Consider the following 27,536-nt stretch of genomic DNA (forward strand, 5'->3'; position numbering starts at 1 on the left):
GTGAGAAGTTCCTTGTTCAGCTGGAGTCACCTGCCGATTCTTGAGAAGTTAAAGGCAAGAAATGTTAACATCAGAAAATTAGCCTTCTGTTAGCTAAATAAGCAGATTTGATTGTGTTGATACAGAATGTGGAAGATACAGCATTTTACTACACCCATGCTTGCCAATTTGATTAGGATCATGTGCCACTTAGTTTTCATGGTGTTGCTATTACTTAGAGACCTTTTTATTTTACAGGATACCTCTGAGAAATATATATTTTTGAATATTCAGCAGTAAAACTTGCTGCAAGCTTGCAGTAAAACTCTACCAGTGGTTCCTAGAGATTAGAAATGATAGTTTTATTTTTTTTTTAATGTTTAATTTAAAAAAACCTGGATCTTCAGTTTACCAAAAGAATAGATTATATTCCAACCAGATATGCTTCCAATCACCATTTCTCCTACATTTAATAATTGGTAGGGAATACACTCCTTGTATGACCAAGGAACAATAATAATGTGACAGCTGTGAGCATCTGGAAAAGATTAGAGGAACCACTAAATGAATGAATGCTGCTGTGGAAGATTTTACACTGAAGTTGTGATCCTTACTCTCTTCTGCATAGTCAGGAATCTGGTCTCTGGTTTTTACTTTTAGCTATTTGACTTTGGAACTTCAGAACATGTATTTTGGTTGGCAGCACACATATGTAAGGTATATTTTGCAGCAAAAGTGTCTTTAGAAGTGCAGGTCTTCTCCTGCATCTGTTCTTTCCTTGAAGAAGCACAGTGTTACATAACCTGGGAAAATCTAACATTCTGTTACAGCACGCTCCTGATACTGCTGTCATGCTTCCCTTTCTCATAAACTTCCAAAACTGTCATGGAGTCTGGGATTTTGATATACTCACATGGCCCATTGTGCATGTCTCTTATGTGAAAGAGTGAGTCTAATCTTGATGAAAGATTTGTCTAGATCCTACATTGTTAGCCTATTTAGTCTTTTTCAAAGAGGCAAAAGAGACAAATGTGGGTGTGGTCATTAATTTAAGAATGTTTCATATTCATAAAAAAACCCTATTGTACTTCAAAGAGCTAAGATTTCCAGAAGTATATTGCTTTCAACTGTAATAAAAGGATGCCAACCTATTTATAGTTCTCTTACTAATTATTGGCCATTTAAGCATGAATAGGGAGAATATTATAGGAAATATATTTATTAAATTGTTATTTAGGTCTAGTGTTTCCTTTAGTTTCCAGTTTGGATCCACATATCAAGATATCTTGAAGTCAGAGTTCAAAGGTGATTGACATTCATTAAGACATGTGTAGTACTGACTGGGATTTTATAAAGGGCTGGACTTCTAAGCTGCTTTTATGGGCAACCTCACCTCCACTGCTGAGGCTCATATATAAACACTGCTGGAAATAACACTAGATACTTACTGCACTTTTGGTTGTGAAAGTACCTTCCAAAGGCCTGTATTATATCAAGCTACATTAAAAACCTGATGATTTCTTCACACACAAAGTGTGAAATAATTATTACATCTCTTCAGTCTATATACTCTTCTTCTGTCCTTCTTACACAGAATCACTCAGGCTGGAGAGATCTCTGAAAGTCATCTAATCCACCCTCTTTCTCAAAGCAGAGCCAGCTTCAAAGGTAGATCAGATTGCTTCGAGGTGCATACTGATTTCACTGTCTCCAAGGATGGAGGTTCCAGATTCCACAGACTCCATCTTTATGTGTACCCTGTTCCACCCTTATTGTGGTTTTTGTTGTTTTGGTTTTTTTTTATATTGTTTTTGTATAGCTATCTAGTTATGGTACTGTTCTACTGGTTTCTACTTGCATTTGATGCAGATGTAAATGCGTCTCATCTAGACTTCTCTAACTCTTCTCTTTTTCTACTGTCATCCCTTTTTACTCTATTTCCTTACCTCTCTTACACTTGTGGTCATTTTCTCCTGGTTTTCTCTTGACCAGGTCTCTCTAGCTCCTTCCATTCATAATTTAAGAGAATATTAGTATTTATTAACATTCCCAATCCTTAGAAAGCCATCCTGACTATTTACCTCTCTGTCACTTCCCTTTTCTCCATGATCACTTTTGCTCAGTGTGCATTCGCATTGTTGTGTTCAAAGCAGTGATTTCCAGTGCTATTGTAAACTCCTTGAAATTGGCTTCTGACCTTCTTGTTAGCTGAAACCACTGTCACAAAACTACCTAATGTTTCTCTCGTAGCCAGTTCTTCCTTCTCTCTCACACTGTCAGTTTTGATCTCCTTAAATCTCATCAAGGTTTGTATCTTTGGCTCCATTCTTGTCTTTCCTTCATAATCCTTTCATTCATCCTTTGAAGTTCCTGATCTGACTTCCGCCAAAATCCTAAGTTTTTAGTTTTGATCCATCTTTCTTCTCCTTTTACACATCACCTCTACAGTCTTATCCACAAATAAATGCAGTTGACATGTCTGTGCTGCTGACCCAGATTTATATCTGTACTCCAGATATTATAATAACAGCTCAAGACTGGCATTATAAAAAAAGGGCATCCCTCTTAGTCCCTCATTACTGCTTGTTTTGTTAGTCCCCATATTTTCTGTCAGGCCAGATATTACTTTTCATTCATCCTTCTTCAAATTTTCCTATCAAGGTTGTGTATAAATGTATCAGATTCCTTTCTTTGTAATGCATCTAAGTTGTGGTTCTTAATCTCATACCAGTAGATCTCTTGAAGTTCTGCCATGAAATACTTATACCATATATTACAAAATACAGTCTAAGGATTTGGCACAATGTCCCATGCAGTTTTCAGGTAGAAATCTTTGGCAATATAATGCTAAAAATAAATTATATAGGTAAATAGTTCATATGAGTGAATTAACTGTGCACTGTGTACATGTGTTTGAATACATGGCAATTTATAAAAGAAATTGGGGTAACAGGTGGAAAAGTTGTGGTAGGCAAACTCATCTCAGGAAGTCTGCTTCATAAGTCTTAAATTTTACTGTTGGGTTTTGTTTTCTAACTTCATCCTTGTCTTTCTGCTGCACTCAGCACGTATAAGTGTGTGTTACTGCTATATTGTTTATCCATCATGTCTGTTATCACTGAATTTAGCTTGGTGTTACTGTACATAGTTGCACAACGGGGGAAATAAGGATGGATCCCTTGCTTTGGGGGTTGGTTTTTTTATTTTGAAAGATACTAATCAATGCTTTAAATTTGGATTCATATTGCCATATTAAATCCACACCAAAAATTTGCTCTCCCCATAAGGTAAGCAAGATCCTGAAAATTTTTCTACTGTTCACCTGGTGTGTTTGCTCTTAATCATGAGATTAAATATGCTTCTGAGGGTGAAAAATAAGCTTACCAAAATCAACATTTATTCCAGAAATGTAGTAGAAAATGCAAAATGTTTTTTCATGAGATGAGAACATGAGACTAATGAGTTAAATTCCCCTAACTTAATTTTGAAGTTTTTTTGTTGTTTTTTTTTTTCCTTAAAAATGCCCCAAATCATATGGGTAATGTGTAGGACGGTATGAATTGAATGATAAACTTTCTACAAAGCAAACAAAGAATGTTAAATAAATAGATACTAATTTTACTCAAAAAGCCCACAGATTTTTTCTTTTTCATCAGAGATATTTTATGGGGCTGTCTCTTTTAGTTGTGCTGTATGTGACCTTTAACATCCATTTTTCCTTAAAAGTATTCTCTATGTCTTCTTCTGATTTGAGTGTTGTTCCCTCATCTGGCATAGATGTTTTAGAGTAATGGTGATCAGATGTGGTTATTCTGATCTGCAGATAGTCTGGTGTGGTACTGCAAAACAACAGAACCAAAATTCTGTTGCACTTGTAATAGAGATAGAAGTTAAGCTTTCAAGTAAGGACTACTTTCAAGGCTTTAAATAGTCTCAAGAAAATATTTCAAAGCTGTAGTAGAATTTTTTTATATATCTATATATCATCTATCTATCTATCTATCTATCTATCTATCTATCTATCTATCTATCTACCTGGTTGTAAGCAAATGCCCTGTCTGTATGAATATGCTTTCAAAATCACTTGCTGATACGTTTATTCTAAGTGTAGTCTATTGAAACTCTAGAACTTGGAAGAGTGGGGAGCTAAAAGCCTTGCTTCAGTATAGCATGGCTGGGGTAGAGAACTGCAATTAGGAATAAATACAATCCATAGAGTTGATTTGTTCTTCTGTCCTTTCTCATAAGTATAATACCTGTCTTTTTGAAGAGGGAGTCATCTCTTTTCCTGTGCTCATAGCTCATACTGATAGCAGTCAAGGTCCACTGGTGCTACTGCAATATAAATCACTGTTCTGTAATAAATGTAAATGCCCTTAAGCTTATGGTATTTACTGCTTGCAGAGAAGGTAGATGCCATTCCTAGGGCTTCTTTTTCCTCTCTTTGTTGAAGGCTAAGGAGTCACCCTGAAAAATAGGCAGAGGAAGAGCTGTGATTTGACTTCTAGTCCACAGGGTGCTGGTCCAAATCGTTGCATTCATTTCACACGGGCCACTGAACAGCTCTCAGACCTCACCAACTTCTGTTATTTTAACTGGGTTGGATTTGAACTAGTAATGTAAAGGTGGACAGCCCAGTGGACCATTATCAATCCCTAGTCACATAGACCTCTTTTACCTGTCGTCTTAAATTTGTGCTTCATCAACGACTGTGATTCTAGCACAAAGCATCCCGAACTTTTGATATGGACTACACAGACATTGTAAAGCACCTAGGGACACAAAGGGAGTTTCTCTTAATAATTTAGGTTGACTTTAATGCATCACATAAACCAGATTTTTTTATACATTTAGTGCTTGCAAGTCCCATTAGTTTACCCTTATTCCCCTACCTCTCTTTCTTTACTTTATAATAATATTTTTGAGCTGGTGTGATATTTAATGAGATCCTCTGTAGAATTTTTGCTTTTAGTTTGTTTCACTATTATTTTTCCTAACAGAATAATGATGTGAAAAACAATAGGAAGAGAAATGAAATGATATCCACTGTGTTTATTTATTGACATTATCTCTGCTTGTGTGTGCATGTCCACATCCTTGTTATGTCTTCTTGGGATAAAGTTCTAGACTGTATTATGAACTCCATACAGCAGCATGAAAGAAAAGACCAACTTTACTTTAGTGTTACTTTTAAGTAACAGTGTAGCACCCTGTACATACTCAATATGTAATTATCACTTTAATTTTGTGTAACCACACTGCTACCCTAATACAGTAACTGTCATAAAACTCAAATGACATCCTCTGAAATCTGCATGTTATTTAATACAAAGTATGGAACACCAGTTGGTTATTTATATCTTTCAAAGCCTCATAAGTAGTTACAAAATCTCTGCAACAAAAAAAAAGAAAACCAGGACAAAAAAAATTCCCAAACCAACCAAACAAAAAACCATTGCCCTAAAAAAAAACCCAAAAAAACCAACCAAAACAAAACACCAAAATTATAGGTATTATTACTAAACTATAAGGAGGTTTCTAACTTACAAATTAGTATCTGTTCCTGCTTCTTAGGGGGGAGGGTGTATTCTTTCCAGATTTATGAGCACATTCAAGTGTTTAATTCAATTAAAGGAGAGTTTTTAGCTCTAAAGCATGGAAAGCCATGTAAAGCCCTGGAAGCTGTGAAAATTGGCTCCACACCCAGTTAGCTCATGCAGCAAAGAATTAGCTGAAATGGGAAGGCAATTAGGAGCACAACTTTTATGCAGCACTAAGCTGTAGGCATTGTGTTAGCTGACCAGGAGTTGTACAGACTATACAAATGAATTCTTTCTCTACTGACATACACACACAAGGAAACCTTGTAAATCAATCTGCTGTTCCCACCTCGCTACTTAGAAATCACATGTAATTGTGCAGAAACCAGCATCTTTTCAGAAGGGAGCTGTTTCTGGAGGTCTCCATAAGGATAAGAAAGTGGTCCTGGAGTTCAGGTAGTTATGAGTCATTACACTGTGGTGATCATTAGTAAATATCCACCCTCAGAGCAGTGGATATATTGAAATTTAGGCTCAAGTCTGTCACTGTTGGGACTGGGTTTTCTTTTAATATCACGATTCTAGTTTTTTTAATCTGCATAATGAGGGTGTCATTCCTATGTTGGACTTAGATAGTGAATCCATTTTGCATGCTGAGAGCAAGTATCAGCCTGCATGTGGAGGCTTGCTGTGCTTGCTGTCAAGACTGAGTGGATGTCAGCCAGGTCTGCCCCACCACTCTTGGGGCTTTGTTAGCACAATCTCTTGCTTTAGCTAATTAATCTCTCACCAAACTTTCTTTGTGTTTGGCCACGTTAGAGCATGGAAAAAAGAGCTGGAGTCCTGGGCACTCACAGTCAAGCTCAGAAGGAGGGCTGGGTGGACAAACAAAAAATTTTCAGTAAAAGAGATTGGCAGCTTATTCTATAGATCCAAAACTGCATGAACTCCCACAGCTTCTGTTTTATTGACATGGATTTCTGTTTTCCACCTCATTGTGCAGGGTCACACTGAGTGCCTCACTCCACAGATTAGTGCCCTCTTTACTCTGCGTGTTAGGAGATATTCAGCTAGGGAGGCTCACTAACTACTGCAGAGAGGGCAGGATGTGTCCCTGGATGTTCATAATACCATTTGGAATTCCTCAGACAAAATGTGGAATATGCATTCAAAGTGTTATTATTTCAGGGTTATTCAAAGGAAATACTGAGTGCAGAAAAATGAATTTAAGCTCATTGCATTCTGTCTTGACCCAATCAGGCAGCAGGTTCCTGACCATAATGAGAATCTGTATTTGAACAAGGAGTTGAAAATCAGATTTTTAAGACATTTGAAAATGTGTTTTTTCACCCCCCTGATATGAATTTGGCAGCAGCATAATTCCTAGGGGCTGCCATTTCAGTGATAGTTCCAACAGAAGACTTGGCCTAATGACCTGTATCAAAGTGAGAAGAACCATGCTGCAACCAGATACACAGAAAGCTGCTGCTGCCAGGAGACACTGAGAACTGGGGATGGTTTCTAAAGACACTCAGATGGGGGATTTGCCATTAGCTCTGAGCTGTATTCTGAGCAGGAAGTTTCTGTTCTTTGAATGCAAGAAGCAAGGAAAAAAGCCCAAGAAAAGTTCTAGAACTTGTGGGGAGTTGAGAAAAGTCTGATACTGATTCATGTCTTTGGCTGGGAGTTTGATTTCCTTGATCTTTTGATTTTCATATTTCATGTTAAAACATGTTTTTGATCATTTTAAAAGCAATAATTGTCAGACACTTAGCCTTTGGTTATTAAAAAAATGAAGCAACTTTCATTTCTTAAGTAGTTAGAACAATATTTACAGTGTTCAGATGGTTTTTTGCTCTCTAGGCTCTAAGGCATTTTAGACTTTCCTCCTATAGTACTTTCCTGGATGACCAGTGACATGAATTTCTCTTAGCTGTAAGTCATAGAGGAGAAGGACAAAGCCTTGTAATTTATACTAGTCTTGAATGAGATCAGAAGTCAGAGAGGTCACTTTGGGAATTCCCTGAGTATGGCACTCATACTGAGTTATGCATCTCTGTTGTGCTAACCTGGGGTACACTCACTTTTCACTTAATGTGTTACACATAGTTCATAAAGTCTGATATGTCACCAACTCTCTAATGGCATTGCTTATTCTGGGCAAGCCAAGAATAAGATGTCTAGCCTTGGATATGGCTATCTAAGGCATAGATGGCTATGGCCTTGTGATCATAGCAGGAAAGAAGAGGTATTTACACCACTGTAATTTTTTGTTAAAATATATAATTTCTATTGTTAGACATGTTTTGATATTTTTATAGAACATTTATCATACCTGTGTTAGGGTGTATTTATAATGTCCAGAAACTTTTTTAGCTTTTCAGTTTCCTAAATATTGTTGGTTTAGTATAATACCTTGTTTAGTTCAATACAAATCTGCCATATAGCAATTATAATTTTATTCCAAATACCAAGGGGAATTGTCACATGGCATTAAATCAGTTCAAATGGAAGTTTTTCCGTAGTTTTCTTCATAATTTGGTAGCTTATCAAATGTTTGTAGACAAACAAAAAGTAATATTTTTTAATTTCTTTAAATGTTGCTTTCTCCATTTGAAGACCACCTCAAAAAGTAAGTATAGCTGGTTATACATGAAGAAAGTGTTCCAAAACTACACAGAAGAGCATGTTTCCATTTTTCAACAGTGTTTTGAGAACAGCTTGCAATCTGCAGTGCTGTAAGATGTGATCTGAAGTAGGTGTCTGGATCCCACTGGGCTCTTCATGCAAAGGACTACTGCTAGGTTTTGACCCACTTCTCTCCCAGGAATTTCTATAGGACAAAGTCACAGCTTTTTGTCTGTCCATGTGATGTAACATTCAAGATGTGGTCCTGCTGCATTGCCTATGCACACAGATCACTGCTGTGTACTCCAAAAAAATATGTTAGGAATTAGGTTTTAATGTTGTGATCTAAAGGAAGTGATTCATCCACTAGGCAAAACAGCATGGCATTTAATATTGATCAGTTTATTCTTATTATTGTGTTTCACTTTTCTTTCTTTATGATGCCTTGAGAGGCTATCTAGAACAGAGACTAGACAGAGTTAAAGGAATAAAGTAGATATTTATTTAAAGGCCTTTAAAGGATACACCTTGGGCAGTACAAGAGCCCAGCCAAGGCTGCACCCAAGAAGGATGATGGGTCACACCTTTTCACACTTTTGTAAGTTTTGGTCCATTTCCATGTTGGGGTTAATTGTCCAATTACAGCTTCAGGTTATGAAGTCCCATCCTCCCAGTTTGCTCTCCTCAATTTGCTGTTGTTTACACTTTTTTGGCCTGCAGCTGCGATGGTGTCCTTGGTTCTCAGGCTGGAAAAAGATTGTTTTGTCTAACTGTGAAGAGAACTTGCTAACACTTTATATGAAATTCAGAGTTATATACTAATGCAGTACAGAATCTGGATAATATGAAAGCTAAAACTTAAGGCATCATTTAGGATTCTGAAATTCAGATCCTTCCTTGATGGTGGCTAAAAGTTTCAGAAATTATTTAGTTGTCAGTTTGCTTCTGCATGCTCCCGCCTTCTCTGGTCCTAAGTCCCTCCATCAGATCCACGGTATGGATTTCAGATAAGCAGCTTCAATGACAAACCAGCTGTAATGTGTCAGAGGATATTCCCAGAGTTCCTTCTCACTACACTGTTTGCCAGTGGACCTAGACCACTTAGTACAAAGGCTAATGCATCTTCATAACTGGACATGTAATCATGTGGGAGCAGGTTGATAATGGTTCCAGAATCCAAGCACATTAGTTGCCTTTTATTGCTTTCTGTCCAGATTTCTCCTCTCTTCTGTTATACACAGATTAATTGAAGAAGACCAATGAAGAGAAGGGGGAATCACGAGCTGGGCTTGTTTGCAGTTTCATCGTTCAAATTACTTGAAATTTAAAGAAAAAAATATTAAGCTTGTGAAGTAAGGCTGTCTGCTGGGACTGCTATGAAGGAAACTGAAGTACCTTTCTTTTTCTGGTGTCTTAATATACTACCTTCAGGAACTTAGGGTATCAGAGTTATTAAATGCAAATTCTGTGCATAAACGGTATGCTTAGAGTATAACACTAACGAAAAAATTGTGAAGTTTTTTTACTTTATACAGTGATCAAAATACTGTTATTGTACAGGAGGAATGTAAATAGAAAAGAAGATTTAAGGACTCATGTTGGAAGAGAAAGATGGTATATAATAAATAAAGTACTACATTTAACATTTGCCAGACATAGGCATGGACTTTTCTGGTTCCCCATGCCATTTATATAACTTTGTCCTGACTTTGCAAAACAACCCAAATTTGTAGGAGTTATAAATGGCCAGATTCATGTGTAAACCACTCTAGCAACCACTCTTGGACATTGCCCTCTTACCCGTTGATGTTTGGGAATAAAGCATTTAGAGGACTAAAAAAAGTTTGTATTTTTTTAAGTAAATCAAAATATCTCCTTCACCCTTTTATCCTGGAATATTTTTGAATTATTTACAAGTAACATAGGGATAGCTGTGGTAGTTACTATCACTTGACATGACATTTTTCATTTTCACATCAAACCAGAGTCCATTTTGCCTGTTAACATCCTTTGTCTCACTGCAGTAACCTACAGATACTGACAGGAAGAGTGTAAGCCATGTAGGATTTACATGGAAAATGGAAGGCAGCAAGAGTTTCTGTGGGATGGTCACCTCTGCCCTTGCTGTGCCCAACAGCCTGCCCATGAGGCCTTTGTACCGTGGCGATGCTGGGACCCAGGTGGTGCCCCTGAAACCCATGCCCTCCCTAAACTGGCTGTGGGGAGGGCTGACAAGAGGCAGAGGCTGCTGGCAGTGGAAGCAGCTGCAAAGCAGCCAGAGTGGTGACATTCATGTAGCTGAGCGTTTGCTGCCTGGAGCTGAGCAGCTCTTGTGCCCATTCCTTCTTTCCTTCCTGCACAGACACTGGGTACCAGATTTGCTCTCTGCCTGTACTTCCTTTTTTCTCCTTTGCCTGATTCTCATTTAATTTCTTTCAGTGTCCCATTTTGCTAGCCTTTTTCCCATTTAGTTCATCTGTCCGTACCCAGCCACCCCTCAATGGTCCCAGATGGTAATGGCACTTAGTCTGCCTGTGTGCTCACCCCCTCAGCTGCCTTTTCTTTTCTCTTCCTCTCCAGACTTTCAGCTTTCCTGGCAAGTACCATCTGATGCTCTCCACTTGTGCAGTGCTTGCACAATAGTGCTACTGTCTTGACTGATCCACTGGTCTATGCTAATTAATATGACAATTAAGGGTGATTTATTTTCAAAATTTCTATTAATTTAATGTGAAACTATTTCAACATTACAGAATATACCCTTTTCCTTGAAGTGACTGTGAAAATACATTTTAATCTATTGCTGTTTTTCACTACTTTTAATACTGTACCACTCACAGTCTTCATTTCCATCTCCCCTCTGAATGAATGCACCCATTGCTCCCACAGTCTAGTAGGAATATTAGCAGGCTTTTCATACTATGTTGCCCTTTCTGAAGCTGTACACTTTTTAACTGTGCTTTTCTTTAGATAAGAATGGCAAAATTAAGCACAGTGTTCAAATATGCAGTGTACATCAATTAACATTGCTTATTTGCAGTCTGTTCTTAATGTTGTTCAATAACCTGTTTAAATTTTTCTTTGCTTTACTGTGCAGAGGGCAGAAGTTTCTCTGATAATATATCATTCACATGATTTCAATTTAAGCTGGGGCAGGATGAGTACTTGAGCCAATAATTCCTAAAATATGAAAATAATTGGTAGAATACACCTGGGTATGGAGAAGGAGCACAAGAAACAGGAGAATTCTAAAAAACATTAAATACTGAGCAGATTTTTGCCTGCAAATGGGAATACACACACAGAATGGCTTTAGAAAGTAGGGAAATACTGTAAAATATTAATCTACAAAATACGTAGAAACACATCTTTATTTCTGAAGAAAGAGAATATTGGGACACATTGGGACACAAAAAAAAGACAGAATCACAAGACACCAGGAAAGACAGGTGTGTTTGGCCTACTAAGCTTTGTCCTTACTAGGATGTCTAATGCTCTTATGTTAACAACTTCTGCAACACTCATTGTCACAACAATGCCTCTTCCAGGAGGGCTGGTCATCCCTGTGGCTTTAATGGACACTGCACCAGGTGTGACAGTGCTGCAGCCAGCAAGCAGCCTCTTGTCCTCTTTGCTCCTGAGACTGTAGGCCTGACCTCCATAATGCTGTGAAGCTGCCACTATCAATGTGGTTGTCACAATGGCCTTTAAAATATGGAACCAAGAAACTAAATGGAAGAGCAAAAAGGAACAAATTGCAAGGGAAATGTTAGACTGATTTTTTTCTAAGTGTGAAGCTTGTATAAAATGTATTCACTGCCTAGCTTTTCCTCTGTCATTTATTTATCATAATTATTAGAGGAAAGGTCAAGTTTCCTCTAATAGGGGCAGAAGTAAATGTATATCTGAAAAATATTTCTTTATGCACCAAATACTTTCTTTATTCATGTGCCAAACCTTCCCTTTTCCCCCAAATTCCCTCTCACAGCGCTTGTAAGGAATTTTTTCCAATTTATGTATCTTATTTTCCTTATTTTCTCAGACTTTTTTAGTGGTTTAATACCTATTTATTTAGTTTTATAGCTATGAACAAATGAATATTGTTGTGATTCTCATGTGATTTGCTTTCTCCTGGTTTCAATTGAATGCATTTGTCATTCCTCCTCTAACGTGTGCATGGTGATATCTTTTGAGCAGGTGTTTTTTTCACTGGATATATGGCATATGCTTAAGACTTATAGTAATTCATGGCATTATATATGCTTAGAGCCAGTGGGATTCTCATCTCTTAACAAAATTCATAGAAGTTGCAAGAACAGCTCAATATAATAAATAAACTAGTAATGGTACGATTCTTTTCTTTCCTTTTCATTTTCATGAAATACAGCTGTGAAATACAGAAAACTATCACAGAATCCTGTCTTCTGAGCTCAGTGGCTTCTGGTTCCCTAGGTCAGGTCTTTGTATAGTTGCAGCAGTGAGAACATGCCTAACACTCGTTGATTTTAGTTTTAATGGTGTATTATTCTGTATTATTCACTCAGCATTAGCTGAATGTGATTTTTAAGAAGCAGTTCTTTGTTTAAAACCTAAACATGGGAACAAGGCTCATCCCTAGTGAAGGGGAAGTTAGGGAGCCCCTTCTGGATGTGTGGAAGTCCATGGGGCCTGGTATGATGAACCCATGAGTGTACAGGTTGCTGGCTGAGGTAATTTTGGAGCTATTAGATTTCAGGGTTGCAGTGACTGAGAGAGGTTCCTAAAGAATGGAAGAAAGCCAGTATCACTCCTGTCTTCAAGAAGGGCAAGAGGAGTATCCAGGGATCTGGAGTTCCTTCAATTTTAAATTTCTTAACTGGTTTCTCTTTGTTGTTTGCTGCTTTAGCACCTGAGCACAAAATAATAAGATTCACTAGTTTTAGTTTATAAACACAGATTTTTTTCAAAACACTGAGTGTTATGTTGAAATGGTTATACTGAAAAAAGGTGTTGCTGCTGCTGTTCGTAGGAGTGTCTGATCCTGTTATTTCTGCCAGTCAGGCTGTGTGGTGCCAGGCTTGGAACCAGAGGTGAAGAATGCAGATGGCATCACCTGCTCCATGTCTGGTTGCAATGACCTGACTTCCATGAAACAGGGGCTCTGTGGCAGAGGCAGAGACAGCTGCAGAGACTTCTGGCAAGGTTCAGCTGCCTTAACCTTCCTGTTCTGCCTCATTCTGCTCTAGTTCTGACATACCTAGAGGATGATAACCTACTGCTGCCATCAGCTGCTTCATATGCTTGCATGGTAGTAAGTATTGCAGTGGAACAAATTATTCCAGCTTGGCAGATAAGCAGTCTTGACAATGTGAGGCCATATGATTGAATTCTAGGGATTTTTGTTTGCTCAGAAAACCAGAAAATATTTAACGAAAAGAAAAAAAAAACAAACAACAAGAACAAAACCCAAAAAGCACCACCAAACATTTAGAATAATGATCTTAGCACTTTTTCCAGTCTATGTGTGTCTGGATTTTTAAATTTAGTGGAAACTTAGTTTTTCCATTCTGATGATACTGAAAACAAACTCACTTCTTAAGAAAGTAGCAAGATAATCCAAAAATCTCCATTCTTAAGAAACTGTGTTTTTTCTTTTCATATTCTTGTTCAACCTTACTGTAGTATATTAGAATGTAAGCATACCACTGTTGTCCATATTTCTTTTCTTATAATTCTTCTTCAAGCAGTGAGTTTCATCTATGATGGTGTTTAATCTTGTGATAAATTATGACATAGAGAGAAGGACTTGAAATGGCATAGCAAGGCCAACATAAAATCATAAATTGCTCGCCTCTTCCTTACTTGTGCCAGAGAGCTTTATTCAACTTCAAAACTTTTATTGAGATAAGAGAGTTTTACCTTGTTAAAATTACTATGTTCTTACATCATTATGCTATCCAGTTTTTTCAGAGTTTTGCATGTTGGTCATATTATTGGCCGGAGTAAAACAATAGCACAAAATTACAAAAGCAGATTAGTTCCAGAGTGATTCTGCTCTTGTTTATTCAAGCTACACACTTCAAAGAGAATTTGAGTGCAGTGTGTATGTATGTATATAAATCTCAGAAGGTAGGGGAAATAGTTTTGTGTGAATTGGTGAGTTTCTGTCCCTCCCTCTCTTGATTTTCTTTTTTTTTTTTACTTGGTATTAACGATTAAAAAGAGGCAAAGGGTGAATACTACTCTTCAGTGAAGGACTGTCAGGTGTACCTGGGAAACAGAGAGGAGAAGAAATAGGTTAGATGGGTGGGAGCTCCTTCAGTCTTTAAGTATCTACTGTGTTTGGGAGAAGCACTGTGGGCATGGGCAATATGGGATAGTCCTGATAGCCTGTGTAGTGTTCTTTGAAGGTGTATTTTGTTCATGTGGATTGGGGTGGTAAGAGCCAAGGCAGCTGGAGGGAGGAAGTAATTACCCCCTGAGATTTCATATACAAGAGACAGCAGAATTTTTTAATGCTTGACAACCAAATAATTTAGTTGGTTTTGTTTATGTAAGAAGCCTTAACTGTGTGCAGTTTTGTCAATGTGCATGTGAGGGAGAGGGTTGTTTTGGAGTGGAATTTTGTATGAGGAATAAAGTCCGTAATTCCCAGCTCTGTTGTATTGATTTGGGCCATTGTAAACTTGCTGTGTCATGTTAGAAGCAGGGCTTCTATGTCTGAAAAGGAGCCAGGTCATTCAAACAATGTGAATGGAAAGCCAGACAAACCATTGAAGCATAAAAACATACAAATGTACAAATCAGAATGAGAGCATCACAGATACATACCAATAGCATTGAGAAGAAAATCTTAGGAAGTCTAAACGAGTGACATGTAACTTGTGCATGTAAATCAAGAGAGAGATCCTTTACAGAGAAGATGGGATATTTTTTAAGAACATTAAATGACAATAGATGGCACACTCACAGCAATAAATCTGAAGACTAATTCTTGTTCCACTGTATCTCTTCTGTTTTGATTTTCTCTTAATATCACAGGAAGGTGTTTTGGTTTGGTTTTTTTTTTTAATATTGGATTTTACTTTTCTCTTTCTTATTTTAAAATGTAATTTTGCTAACCAATGGAGCTACCCCTATGGGTTTAGGGCTATAGGGGTTATAATAGCATGGGGAATTATGCCTTGTGTCAACAGGTTTTTTTTCCAGAGAAGAAAAATCAAAGACACTCAAAAGTTCAGGTTCATTGTAAGCCTGCCTGCTGTGCATCCTGGGGCTGTGAGGTGTTTGCTTTCTGATGTAAGTGTGGAAATACCAAACATGGAGGTACTGCTCCCTCTTACATGATCTGAGCAGATTATATGATATTATATGACAGGCAACAGATAAATCAAGCAGCCGGTCGTGTGCACATTCATCCATTAGCAGAATGTAATACTGGGTTGTGCCATGCTGCTAATGACTGTACCTGGTCAATATGAATTAAATTGGTAGTAAAAAATGTTTGAAAAATAAGAGACAAAAGTCAGAATAAAGCAGATGCAGTTATTAGCAGGCAAAAGTAAAATAGGTCTAACCCCATTTTAAAAATGATTGCCACATCTTCTGTATGCCTCCTCAATCACCAAAATACACTCCCAACAGGTATGGTGATTCTCTGATTTCTACATATTTGCTATAGATCTTTGGCTTCCATAAAGTGAGTCATAGTGATGTCAGTAGCAAATTGGTTTCAATGTCTATGTCTATACAAAGTAAATAAAAAGCACCCTGGCTTCCTGTCTGGCCCTGAGGGCAAGTGGCAGGGCATGGCTTACATCCATATGACTAAATGTCCTACTTCACTGAAATATGTCAGCTTTGCCTGTATTGCTTATTGAGAACCATCCCAGGCTTGCCTTGACCTCTCAACTGTGCCCAGGTGTTGCCTGGAAGAGCACTAGTTCCCCTGACTCAAATCTGTGCCAAGCTGTGTACCAGCAATTAAATTCTGTGGACAGTTTCATGCCATAGTGCCCAGGCCCTGTTTAGTTCAGTGGTGATGTCTGCAGTTGAAGTTGCTGGCACAATTGCACTGGTAAGAGCTGTAACTGTTAAACTTTGGGATACCAGTTAGCTGGATCTTTACAGGACCAGCTGTAGAGTGAAGAGAATTGAGGGTAATCCTTTCAGTATGAGTATTATCAGTCATGATAGTACTGATAATAGTATTGCTCTGGAATAAATACTATACCTCAAACACTCTAATATTTGACTATGCCATATCTCTGTTCTTCATTAGAAAAGTACACATTCAGCAACAGTTTTATATCTTTATTTGTCTCATTTCTTTAACTACCTATGGCCAGTTCTCTTTCAAAGAATTGCAACTACTGTTTATTAGCCAGTATTTTCTATGGATGTATGAAGTAAATTTAACCAGTTTCTCTAGATAAAACACAATAGCTGCTCCTTTTAATTTTTTTTTTTAGTCTTCCCTTGCTTCCAGGACAGACATCTCTGGGCATACATTGAAAACATACATAAGAAGAACTTTTCAACTGCTTTCATCCTTTTTCCAAAGCTATGAGACAGTTGGCAGCTCTAGCTAAGTAGAAGCTTTCCACTTCAGCAGTCCATTCAGTGAAATAAAGCTGTAATTACCAAATGATTCAATACATTTTTCATCAGGAAAAAAGACAAGGACTATGGAACCTTATGGTTCAGAAGAAAATTTTCCAGCATGAATATTCAATACTTTTACTTTGCTTCTGCCAATGCATATATTTTAGTGTTGCAAGGCATGCTTATCTTCAGTCTATGCCACTGCAACAATCACATGTAGAGGACTTGCAGGTACATTAAATCAGTCTGTGGGACACCTGTGCTGCTTTCAAACTTTATACTGGAAAACAAAGGCATGTGCAAAGAAGAACTTGGAAAATATGGGTGTTCTTGTCCTGACTTTTCTTTTGAAAGTTGGTTAGAAATTACATTGGAATGTACTGAGATAGGGGTAGTGAGAGGATACAACCTGATTTTTACTTTTTTTTTTTTTTAACTCTTAAGCTAATTACATAGCGAGCTAATTATTTATGCTGATTCCACACTTACTGAGGTGAGGACAAATTTATTTGGCTGCTGATGCCAGTGCCATGCATATTCGTGTGTCATGTGTCACAGTCACAGCCATGTCAAATTGAAGGCTTATCTGCCACTGGTGATAAGAAGGAGGCTTTATACAGCATGTAGAGCTTTTGCAAGCTAACTGGGAAATTGTACACATAGTTTTGGACTTTGAGAAGAACATTCTTTCCTCTTTGAGAAGAAAGTGTCCTTTCAAAATGATTTGTGGGAATCTATTGCCAATAATGGAAAGCCTGTGGGAAAATTTAAAAAGTGGGAGACTGAAGCAGCATAGATATGGAGTAAGAAAATCTAGTATTAATATTCTTTTCATGGCATGGTTTTTACAAATTCAGCTTTGAATTTGAGTTGATATTAATTTGTCTGTAAAAAGGTCTTCCTTGTGGGAGGATCTTAACTGGACCTTTATGGAATCAAATCTCTGTGACTGATTTAGAGGAAAATGAGAGCAATTGTTGGACCTAAACAATAAACGAAAATCTTTAGGACTTTCTCTTCCTGCTGGGTATCTATTCTGAGCATGCTCAGTAGAAATTAGTGACATTAGTGATTCATAACTGACAATCTACTTAGAACAATGCTTTAAAACCTGCCACATTCATTTCAGGCTTGCAATACTTAAAATAGTATTCTGAAGTAATATGTTCTCAGATCAAACCCTTGCCTTTTATAGGACAGAAAGAGCTTTCTTGTACATTGAAAGGTGCAAGAAGGACTCTTAATTGATGATATATTATTTCTCATGGTAGTAGAAACTGGTCTCTGAACACTTTTGCAGCAGGAATAAAAAATAATGGATAATTTTGTTAAAACACCTTTTTAATAATGAAAATAATTCATTTCAACGAAGTTTGGTTTAGTTCTAAATGTATTTCTGCTAATGTTTGCTTACTACTACCTACAGAATGGGTTTGTGCTGTTCTTTCTCTCCCTGAGAAGGTTAAAGTTTAAATGAAAGCAGTTACACTGTTTAGGTTTGATTTAAAAATCTGTTGGCTGTGTGAATGACTCCCTTAAGAAATTAGGGACTTCTCCTAGAAACTGCATTCATTGCCTGAGGTGAGAGTAGATTCATATTTTATATAGAATATAGATAACTTAGTTTGATTTTTTTTTTTCCTATACTTATGGCTTCCTAAATTTATTGTGGTCTTCAGTCAGATTATGTCCCTGTAAAAGCTATAAGCTTTTTAATTGTACCACCAAAATTAAAAGCCAAGGAAAAGCATTCTTTGAAACTCCAGATTATGTCAGTTAAGTTCTTTACAGTTTCTCCTATTCAGAAGGCATCCAGAATATGCATGTTCATTAAAATTATAAATAAATTATTTCCCAAGGTTTGATCCTCCTTAACTTGTGCCAGTCCTGTGACATTGAAGGAGAAAAACATTTATACTATTGCTAATTTCCAAGATGATGGGGAGATGAAGAATTCTTTGGGAAGCACTCCCTTTTATGAACACTGGTCCTTCATCTTATAAAAAATGTCTGCTTGCGTGACTATTCATGGAAGTACTTTTAAAATTTCTTTATCATATTTGATGGCAGAAGATGAGTGGGAAAGAGAGAGGCCACAAAATCTTACTTTTAAATAAGAAATGCAGATGGGAATAATTGAGTGAAGTGTTGCTTAACCCTCTTTTTTTAGTCTTTCCCCCCCTGTACTTTTTTATTTTTTTCCTTTCGTTATAATTTCTTCTAACTTTTTTTTTCGTTTATGATAGCCATTACCCTCTCTTGCTCTCCTAGTAGCAACTTACAGTAAGAAGATATAGTATAATATTTCCCTGTATTTAGCCAGGAATACACCTGCATGAACAGCTGGGGAGCTCAACAACAAACAATTATCATGGTCATTTTAAAGTCCTCTAAAATCCAACTTGAAGTCAGATGGAGAGAACTTATCCCCATGGAAAAAGCATTTCTTTTCCATAAGGCTCTTCATAAATTTTGGCCTATTTTTTTTACAGATCCTGGTAGCTACAACTGTCACCATCTTTGATTGATTTACAAAACTCCAGCAATTGCAGCTGGTAGCTTTTGAACTCTTAACTTATTATTAGATAGGAGCTAAGCTCTCTTGAAAATCTGGCATCAAGATTATAACAAGATTTTATAAAAAATAAGTTCCAAATTGCAATTGTTAACAATCTCTAGTTTCTCACTTCAAGGGTTATTTGTAGCGTTTGGGACTGACATCTGTATTGAAGAAGAGAAAGCTGGGAACAGCCTTATATGAGGAGAAGTTTCTGCTGAATAAATAAAAACTAAGCTTTTCCAGACACAAGAACAAAATTTCCCCAAAGAGGCTTTTCTTTTAAACAGGACTTCACTTCACTACTCCCCCACACCAAAAGAAATGTTTGAAATGTTTCCAAAAAAAGCAGGTGTATGCTAAAGGCTTCATACCATCAGCTTTTAGCATGTAAACTGTGTTCTCTCAATGAGAGTAATCACATGATACTGAACATAATAGTGATACTGGGACCCACTTGGGCTGGCAAAACTGAATAGAAATCAGACCAGTCACTCGGCTGGGACCTGTTCCAATTTTATTTTGGATGAAAATCAACTTTCTCTGAACCATTCCCCTCCATTCTCTATCTATCTCCTCCAATCCTCTTCCTTCTGGAAAAAAACATAGTAATAATTGAATTTCTTATTTGATTATGTTTCTAGGCATCCAAAAGAGATTGTTTGTCACCTAAATTTTCTTCTGTTTCTTTTGAACTACCTCAGTGGTGGTATTTTTAATAGAAATACTCTTCATCTCCATGCAGGACTGATCTCATTTTACAAATGAGATTAAGTTTATAGACTTCAGGACTTCTGATATTATCATAAAACTAAGATATTTTGCTTTGTGTGAAGTCAAGGATACTAAGCTGTTGGCTTAGTCTAGGGGTTGCCTATGCTGTCCTAAGCTCTAAAGGTCCTGTCTCATCTGCTGCTGCCACTTTTTATCCTTCCACAGAGATTGCTGCAGCAGTGTCTTCTGGTATGCATGTAATTGTAAGCATTCAGTAATCTAGCAGGATGAAAGCTCCAATATAAATTATTATTATTATTATTATTATTATTATTATTATTAATAATAATAATAATAATAATATCATAATAATTAATAATTAAAAATTAAAAATTAATAATGAATTTTAATCATATTAACCCAGTATTAAAATATAGGAGGTTGCAATTTCAAAATACAATATGGCCAAGAGACTTACAAAACCCATTTCCTGTCCATATCGTTCATTAATGGGATTTTTATATTGGGACCTAACAGATGATTTTAACAATGCTGGTACATGTATCAAGTATGAAATATGACATGAAAAATATGGCATGAAAGTGACTTATGATATAAAGCCTAGTGAATTTGGAAAAAAAGGTGTCCGTGGAACTATCTACCCACCCACACACCTCCCTCCCCAAGTCCTGAAGTTTCGACATTTTCTGCTGTCTTGAAAATAATTCAAGAATAAGGGCACATCAGAGGTGGAAAGGCTGAAAACCAAATCTACACTAAAGTCTGCAGTAGGAAACAGAGGTGCAAACTTTATCTGTTTATGTGAGCAAGCTGTGGCCAACAAGGAAGAAAAGAGTAAAACACACTATTCTTATGACAGCCTGAAGATGTTCTTCATGGCCATAACAGCTGGTAACAGAGCTTATGATGTGGAAAATACTTTTTCATCCTCATGCCTTCTGATTTCTCTCAGTGGCATTTGTCATTAGGAGATCCTAAATAGGGAATAAACAAATGTAACTGTCAAAAGATACAGTTCTGCTAGCCAGTATCTTCAGGAGATTTTGACCATTTTGAATTATCAGAGGAAAAGAAGCTTTGCTTTCTGAGATGATAAAAACCCAATTGAATAAGGTTAGTCTTCGATGAAGAGTACTACTAAACTTGTCCAGGCCTCAAGGACTCCCACAGCCCTTCTGGACTCTCCTCAGGCCCTCTCTGCCTCACCAATGGGCCCAGCACTGTGGAAGCTGATCCACAGGCAGTGTAGTACCGTGCACCTATGGTGGGTGCTATTGGACATGCTCTTGCCACAACACTAGACCTTATCTCTAGGGTCTTGCACAGCTCCAAGCCCAGCAGGTCACTACAGCCAACCTCCAGAGTGGGGGGCATAGCCCTGCACCTGCAGCAACCTTTGAACCCAGGACCCTTCAGAGGTGGCTGACAGTGACAGGTGTATGGAGTTATTTTAGTCTTTCAGATGTTTATTTTTTTAAGTTAGATATCCCTAACCGTTGCTGCCTATTTCTTAGCAGCTCTTGGTTTATGGTGCTAACTGTGGTCTGTGTCGTCCCTGCAATCCTGGCCTCCACAACTCAGCGTGGTGTTGAAAAATGGACTGTACCAGGAATATCTTCTAATAAATTCTTAAATGAAGTAAGAAAATATAAATGGAAAACAGACATCATCCAGAAGCACTGCTGTAAGGATGGTGGCTGTACATACTGACTTACAACAATAATTTGCTGATTGTGTGTTTAAGTCACCAGACAGGTCTGAGTCTATGGAATCGAGGATAAATGAAAGATACCAAAAAGCTGCAAAACTGTGAGAATAACCTTTCTCTTTTGGGGTGCACTTCCATGCCTTAGTACATTGTTGTATACGAGTTCCTATTCTAGGATTAGAAGATGTGGATCACATTTGGGGTGGACAGCCTCACTGTTGTTGACATACTTCAGCCTCTCATGGACATGCAATAGCAATGGACATTTTGCACTGTTCTGTTCAGGATGTTTTGTGCCAGTCTGGATGTGTAGGTAAGCATGAACATTGTTTAGTGCATCACAGAAAATGGTATGCTTGACTGGGATGGATTCCCCACCCTTACCTGATAGTTGCTGTAGGAAGGCTAAAACCCTAACATACAGGCTGCAGTAATTGCTAACTTCTCACTTCATCAAGTAGGGGAGAGCTGTCTTCCTTGTGTATGGTTGGGTTCATAGAGGCCTAAAACCAGTCTTATTTATCACTGGGTAAAGCAATGCATCCCAAACTGGCCTGGAGCTGCCACGAGCTTGAGGCAAGGCTCAAGACTTGTTTGAGAATGAACAAGTATTAGTAGAAATAATGTGACTGGCACAACACTCCAGTGAGAAAGTCTTGCTGAGCAACCATCCCATCACACTGATAAAGCTTCCCCACTGCAGCTGATCTGCTCAGATGGTTCTGCACACCTTTTCTTTACCAGGTGTAGGCAATGCTGTCCAGAAGATATGCTGAGGTTAATGTACAAGGGAGTATCAAAAGGCATGTTGTACTGGTTTTGGCCGGGATGGGATTAATTTTCTTCATAGCAGCTTTTATGGAGCTATGTTTTGGATTTGTGGCCACAACAGTGCTTTTAACACACTGGTGTTTTAGTTATAGCTCAGCAGTGCTTGCATGGTATCATGACATTTTGTGTTTTTCATGCTGCCTCACCAGCAAGCAAGATGGGAGTGCACAAGTAGTTAGGAGGGGACACAGCCAGGGTGGCTGATCAAAGGGATATCCCACACCATATGGTGTCATGCTCAGCAGTGGAAGTTGGGAAGGAAGTTTGTCAGGGCTGCTGTTGCTTTGGGAGCTGGCTGGTCATCAGTGGTGATGAGCAGTTGGGTTTCTTTGCATCACCCATTTTTCTTGGGTTTGTTTTTATTTACTTCATTTTAATTTATTTATTACACTGTCTATATCTCAACCTAAAAGTTATCTAGCTTTTGTCCTTCCAGTTCTCTCTGCCATCCATGTGAGAAGTGAGCAAGTGGCTGTGCAGCATTTAGTTGCCTACTAGGGTTAACCCACAACAGATGCGCAGTATAGTCTGTACAGCATTATATATTTAAACATCAAAAGATAAATACAGAAGTTTCTAAAGCATGTTTCTATATGTACTTTGCTTAAGAAGAAAAGCTACTCTCTAAGCAGACAGCTAATGTTTACGTGACTGCAAACACTCTGTACTTAAAATACTGTGAGCTAAGGGTTACTGTAGCCATGTATATTAATCCATAATTAATCAATGCTGCCAGACTTAATTTTTCATGGTTAGTGTCCTGGTTTAGGGAAGAGACTTTTTTGAGAAGTATAACTTTATTGTTGTGGGTATTTGAATTTTGCCTTTCTTTATACATTTTTCCTTTCTCTATCCTGGAAAGAAGAGATAATAGTTTCCATCTGGTAAGAAAAAAATTTTTTGCAATAGTTGTATGTTTTTTCATGGACTAAAATAAGAATAGGTAGTAAAATATAAATACATGTATAACCACTTAAAACTTTGTTGTGTGTTTTCATTTGAATCCTTTAGGACCATTATGACTTCTATTCTTCAGAACAAGCTGAAAGATTTCAGAATTTTAATTTCAGTTCATTACCAAAAAACCCCCAAATGTTTGATTTCAGTATTTATCTACATAGTCTGAAAACTCTATTAATAGCTCTGAAGTGCTCCTGTATTAGACGGGAACAAGAAATTTCCCATATTTCTATAGTTAGAGACTTCTCTGAGCAAGTGCTGAAAGAAGTCTAGTAAAATCATCCAGCATGTTCCTGAAGCTGCCAGGCTGGGAAAAGAAGGCTGAAGTTATGCTGCCTTGATCCAGGGCTGCAGCCAGCCTGATACTGTTTTGAATAGCTTTGAGGCTGTTTTAAATAATATCTGAGACAAAGTTATGCTCTCATGTCAGAGACACATGAATAACTTCCTGCTTTCTCAGCTGAATATTGAGGAATTTTATTAAAGAGGAAAAAGTACAGCTTTATGAAAAGAAAGTATAATTACTACTTCACAAAAATGAAGAATATGTATTCAACTCTGATGTACAGTATAAACACACTGATCTCTGAGATTGGTATCCTATTGTACCATATGGACACAGTGCTGAAAAATACTACCTGCAAAAATATATGGCTATCTGAAGAGACAAGGTGGGAGGAAAAGCAGGACAAAGTATCATTATTCCCTTGCTAATAATGGGTGAAGTGAGGAGTCCTCTGTTATTCTGAAAGTTTCCATACAGCCTGAGGTTGGCACTTCGAGGTTCCAGGTCTGCCTTCTGCTCTCACCACCACACAGCTCTGACTGCTGGGGGACAATGAGTGAGGGCTTCAACCTCCCCTGCTGTCACTCTTCCTTGGCACCCCATGTGTGCCCCTTCACATAACAAGCAGAGCAATTTTGAATTGATATAAAATGTGGTCCAATATTGCGACCTGGGTGGTGGTCTGGGTGCCACGACCTTCCCAGAGAAGCATCCTTGGAAGGACACTCTCGGTGTATAGGCATTCCCTGCCCTGCCGAGAGTGATCTCAGCTCTGAGCCCTAAAAGGGGCTGTTGAGTAATTGCAGCTCTTCAGGCAACACAGAAGAGGAGACAGTGCCTTTGTGTGGAGCTCCTTGGGAGGCCTTAGTCAGCTTCTTTCCCAGAGGAGTCCAGGGATGAAGAGCCAGGGAGGCAGAGGGAGCAGGGGTTTATACAAGAGGATCAGGACTAATGAACTGAGGGTTCAGGGGTGGAACAAATGGGAAGGACCAATGGGATACATAGAATCTGCATGGGGTACACAAAATTTGCATGGCCTGCAAGGCATACAGGGGTCAACTCCTTTTTGCTCATCACAACTGAAGGCTATTAGCTAGGATTTCTCCTGCAGGGGGAGTGTGGTAAACTAGAGCCTAATGGCTTACTCTCTGCAGGAGAGTGGTTAAGTTGTTGGCAGATTTATTGACCTCCACAGCCCAAGAAAAATAAGGTCTTCTATGTCTTATTTTATGTTGTATGTACTTCTAGTGCACCTATTATTTTAGCTTGGTGACCACTATTGAACAATAAAACAAATTTATTCATTTGTTGTTGAAGATGGTTAACTCTTCCCAGAGTGTGAGGTTGTTAAATGAAGATTGAGGTCTTAAGAGAGGCACTATGTATTTTCATGTCTAAAATCAATCCATGGGTAGCATAAACTAATTTTTTTCTTCCTGAAGTGCTTACAGAGGTAACTCTCAACTATTAACCAGGTGTGACTGAAGCAGTGCTGACTGAATTTTGCAGAACTTCCAACAGTACCCAGTAGACAAATTCTGTTGTATTCAGCTCAGTTGAAATAGGCATAATTTACATTTCAGTAGTGTTAGCTGTTTCAAAGCTGATCAATGTTCATTAGAAAAATGTGCCATGGTGTGGAGATCACGACAGTGTGAGAGACATGTCCCTGTAAGGTAGAAGGAGACAAGTTGAATCTAGTCCAAGAGCCTTGTCAGAAGTTGGAGTGACATGGAGGAAGAGCCAAATGGTCTTAGGCAGGGATAATGTGAATATCATTTAAGTATCTGTATCATTTTCTATGAATTTCACTCTAGTTGCTTCAAGATAGATCAATGAAGCCTTAGCCTCTTCTGTGTCCCTGAGTGCACCAAATGTGTTGAGGCAGTCATATTCTCTCTGCCCTCGTTTTATATAAACCTATTTTGCATTAAACTAATACATTAATCTACTGTGTATCACAATTACTGAAGAAAGAGCATGTTAATCACAAGCTAGGCAAGGGCTGCAGAGAATGGTTGCCTGTTTGGCACGGCCTGTTCTCAGTGTGCCAGCCCTCTGTTCCAGTTAAGCCTAACAGCCCAATGTCATCCATGCATCTAAGTGGTAATCAGGGGACACTTCCAAACCCACCAGAGCCATCTTGTGGCATTTTGAGTAAAAATCTGGCTTACAGATGGAACTGAGATGTTCTACTTCTCTCCAAAACATAGAATCACAGAAGCATATAACAAGCTGGGTTGGAAGAGACTCACAAGGTTCATCAAGTCCAACTCATGTCCCTGCACAGCACCATCTTGAAGAGTCACACACACCCTGTGCCTGAGAGCATTGTCCAAACACTTCTTGAGCTCTGTCAGGCTTGGTGCTGGGACCACTTCTCTGGGGAGCCTATTCCAGTGCCCCACCACCCTCTGGATAAAAAAACATTTTCTAATATCCAACCTAAACCTTCCCTTACACAGCTTCAGGACATTCCTTTAGGTCCTATCACTGCTCACCACAGTGAAGAGATCAGGGTCTGCTCCTCCTCTTCTCCTCATGAGGAAGTTGTAACTGCATTGAGGTCTCCCATCAGTCTCCTCCAGGCTGAATAGACCAAGTGACCTCAGCTGCTCCTCATACGGCTTCCCCTCAAGGCCCTTCACCATCTTTGTTGCCCTCTTTTGGACATCCTCTTATAGTTTATATCTTTCTTACATAGTGGTGCCCAAAACTGCACACAATATTCAATGTGAGGCTGCCTCAGTGCAGAGGAGAGTGGAACAATCCCCTCCCTTGCTTGGCTGGCAATGCTGTGCCTGATGTGCCTCAGGACAAGGTTGACCCTTGTGGTTGCCAGGGCACTGCTGACTCATGTTCAGTTTCTGTCAACAGGACCCCAAGGTTCCTTTCCGTGGCACTGCTTTCTAGAATCTCATTCCCTAATCTGTCTGTACAGACAGGGTTTCATTCTACCAGTGCAGAATCCAGCACTTACCCTTGTTGAGATCCATATATTTGGTGATTGCCCAGTCCTCCAAGATGTTGAGGTCTCTCTTTAGAACCCTCCTGCCCTCAAGGGAGTCAACAGCTCCTCCCAGTTTTGTATCATCTGTGAATTTGCTCAGTGTCCCATCCAGTCTCGTGTCCAAGTTGTTTATGAAGATGTTGAAGAGCACCAAGCTGAGGATGGAGCCCTGTGGAACCCCACTAGTGACAGGTTGCTGGTCTGATGTCACCCCAGTCACTATAACTCCTTGTGCCTGACCCATGAGGCAGTTGCTCACCCATCACAAGATGAATGCTGGCCATTTTATCCAGACGGATATTTTGAGAGTATTGAAAGCTTTTCTGAAATCCCAAAAGATTACATCAGTTGGCTTCCCTTGATCAAGTAAGTGGCTTATCTTGTCATAAAAGAAAATCAGGTTTGATAAGCAGGACTTTCCTCTCATGAAGGTGAACTGGTTGTGACCAGTGACTGTGTTGTCTTTCAGGTGTTTTTCAATAACTCCCAGAATAATCATCCCCATAATTTTACCAGATGCTGAAATGAGAATGAAAGGTCTGTAGTTTTCAGGGTCTTCATTCTTCTCCTTCTTGAAAACTGGTACAACATTTGTCAGCTTCAAGTCAGCTGGGACCTCTCTGGATTCCCAAGACCACTCAAAAAATCATCAAGAGAGGTTTTGCAGTGGCATCAGCAGCTCTTGGAATTCTTGGATGAATATTAACAGGTCTCATAAA

General features: G+C 38.4%; 1 protein-coding gene and 1 long non-coding RNA gene across 18 annotated transcripts in view; one reads left to right on the forward strand and one right to left on the reverse strand.

Annotated features, from left to right (window-relative positions):
- MYT1L (myelin transcription factor 1 like) overlaps positions 1–27,536 on the forward strand; it is a 333,945-nt gene that overhangs the window by 125,520 nt on the left and 180,889 nt on the right. The window lies entirely within an intron of this gene.
- LOC147654653 (uncharacterized) lies at positions 19,785–26,622 on the reverse strand. Its single transcript, XR_015282797.1, has 2 exons — positions 26,309–26,622; positions 19,785–19,880 (listed from the first exon to the last, which is right to left on the reverse strand). It is a non-coding gene; the product is annotated as an uncharacterized LOC147654653 (long non-coding RNA).

Source organism: Cyanistes caeruleus, chromosome 2, assembly GCF_971803275.1.
Source record: "Cyanistes caeruleus chromosome 2, bCyaCae1.hap1.1, whole genome shotgun sequence".
In the NCBI taxonomy this organism is placed as follows: domain Eukaryota; kingdom Metazoa; phylum Chordata; class Aves; order Passeriformes; family Paridae; genus Cyanistes; species Cyanistes caeruleus.